Here is a 2827-nt window from a genome sequence, read left to right as displayed (position 1 = left end):
TTTTCATTCTTTTCAGAATTCCTTCCTCGTTCAGCTAATGATGCTGGGCCACTCTCTTAATCTTTCTTCTGATCTCCTCAATGCTGCTTCCTTTGGGAAACTCATAAGAGCAGAGCTCCTTGAAATGGCAATAAAGATGACAGGCTACAGTGTAACCATTTATTATTTTACAATGTCTTACATATCAAAGATTCTAGGGTTGGAAAAAAGAGCCTCCATTCTTTATAAACAATTTGGTCAGCATGAAATCTTTATTTACTTAGTGCACTAAATGAGAACTTCTTATAATGTCAATGGTTCATTATTCTTACATGATCTAAGACCTCACAAAGGGCATTTATAAGAACCAGAAATTTTCTACTAGCTTTCCAGACAGTTAAGTGAAATACACTGAATATACTACGTTTACAAAGTGGGTTGAAGAACACTGTGTTGTCTTTGCTTTAATGAACTTCTATGAGGATCTAACATACTTCTAGTATTTCCATCCTTCCGTGAACCTGTGGATCACCGCTTCCATTTATGTTCTTTATTTTTAATTTAAGTTTAATTTTAGCTAGAGGATAATTGACCTCTTTGGTACCAGTATCTTCACTAGTTGTTGGCAATCAGATTTAAATAGCACTTGCCACCATATAAATCACAGGTGCTGCAAATGTGTTTTGATTGCAACAGCTCTGCATAGTTTCTAATGTGAGGAAACTTTCCCAGAAGCAGGATCATCAGCAGAATTTTGACACACTGAGCACAGTTGTTGGTGTCCACATTTTTGCCTTATCTGTACTCAAGCTGCCTTGAATTCAAGCCTGTCAGTTTGGTATGTAATAAGCCAAATAATGTGGGAGTGATTAATTTTGGGTCTGCATGACTTTATTCACTGTGGCAGACTGTCAGCAAGAACTATTGAGGACTATATACCCTCCTTAAACACAGAAACTACTGCAGCGGTAACATAGAGGCACCAGTATGCCTGAGAATGCGTTGAAGAAAAATTATTCCAAAAACTATGTGTATGCATTTTTTTCCCCATGATATTTGTATTATATATTTCTTGATAAAAATAGCTTTACAAAAACACAACATATGTATTATATATGGATACTATCAAAGTAAGTTTAATTTAATTCTGATTTTGCTATCATTTATCTGTAGACTTCAGAGTAGTCTTGTTGTTTATGAAATATGCAGCTATCAGTCTTTTGTAGACCTTCTCTGTTGCTGTCCTGAGGAAGCATGAATTTATATTCCAACTTCTGTAACATGTTCAAATTAAAAAGTATTTCATTTGTGAGATAGCTGAGCATCTTTCTTATTCCTAAATAGATTATCAGATTATATATAATCTTCCAACACAATTCTGGATTTCTTTTCATGTTATTTGGCAGACTTTTAATGACCTCTCTGTTGTTTATACAGTTTTTGAATGCTAGTGCTGCAGTCAAACAAGAATTTGTTAATCATCCTGATTCACCAGTATTCCCAGTAAGCACCATTCCTCTAGACAAGTTTCCAAAACATGGTGTTTAGGAATCCCTCTTGATGTTTCTCAGACTAACATATTTGGATTGAAATATATTAGCACTGGAATGCTTTTAAGGTTTGCAAGGCATAAACTGTTCTACTTATTTTATTTATTTATTTATTTTTGAGGTTTTAGATGTTTTCAAGTGTGGAATCATAGAATCACATATTGGTTTGAGTTGGAAGGGACCTTAAAGATCACCTAGTTCCAACCCCCTTGCTATAGGCAGGGATACCTCCTACTAGACCAGGTTGCTCAAAGCCCCAACCAGTCGGGACTTGAATACTTCCAGGGAGGGGGCATTCACAGTCTCACTAGGCAGCCTGTTCCAGTGTCTCACCACAAGAGAATTTCTTCCTGGTATCTGGTCTAAATCTACTCTCTTACAGTTTAAAGCATTTTCCCCTCACCCTGTCACTACCTGCCCTTATAAAAAGGAGTCCCTCTCCAGCTTTTTTGTAGGCTCTCTTCAGGTACTAGAATGTATATGGTCCTCCAAGAGCCTTCTCCAGGCTGAAGAGCCCCAACACTCTCAGCCTGTCCTCATAGGGGAGGTGCTCCAGCCCTCTGATTATCTTTGTGGCCACCCTCTGGACCTGTGAGGCAGTAAGATGGTAGCCATGAAGCTGTGGGTCACCTTCGCTGCATAGATTTTTAAGAGTGCAGCATTCAGGCTCTTGCTCATCACTGGTGAAAATGCTTAGCTCATCGTGGTTACTATGTTGAAAAACTGTGTTTTATAGCTGAGAATTTGCTCAATGAAATAGTGTAATTCTGCTCTTTGTGTCTTTCAGTGTTTCCATGGAAACTACAGGTGGAATCCACCTGGGTCAAAAAGGAAAAAGGATTCTAGTCAGGAGTTTGCAGGTTTCACTTAGAAGACTTTAAACTATGTTGAAGAGGTAAAGGAGATGAGCCCAGGGGCAGCATGCCAAGACTTGCAGAGAGACAAATAGCCCGCTTGAAGTGCATCTACATCAATCCCTTGGGATTCAGTCCAGAAGAACAAAGATGTCAAGGAAGGCTGGAAGTTCCTTAAGAATGAAGTTTTAGAAGCACAGGAACAGGCTGTCCCCCTGTGCCATAAGATGTGTCAGCAGGGAAGAAGACCAGCCTGGATAAACAGGGAGATGTTGCTGAAACTGGGAAAAAAAACTGCCTCCAAAGACCATTTGGAAGAAGTGTCTGGGAATTCAGAAGGAGTACAAGGATGTTGCTAGGATATGCAGAGGGTAATGTAGAAAACTGAAAGCCCAACAAGAATTTAATCTGGCCACCATTGTTAAAGATAATGAAAAATGCAAG

Source organism: Excalfactoria chinensis, chromosome 1, assembly GCF_039878825.1.
Source record: "Excalfactoria chinensis isolate bCotChi1 chromosome 1, bCotChi1.hap2, whole genome shotgun sequence".
Taxonomy (NCBI): domain Eukaryota; kingdom Metazoa; phylum Chordata; class Aves; order Galliformes; family Phasianidae; genus Excalfactoria; species Excalfactoria chinensis.
The sequence above is the reverse complement of the archived record's forward strand: the minus strand, read 5'-3'. Positions refer to the sequence as shown.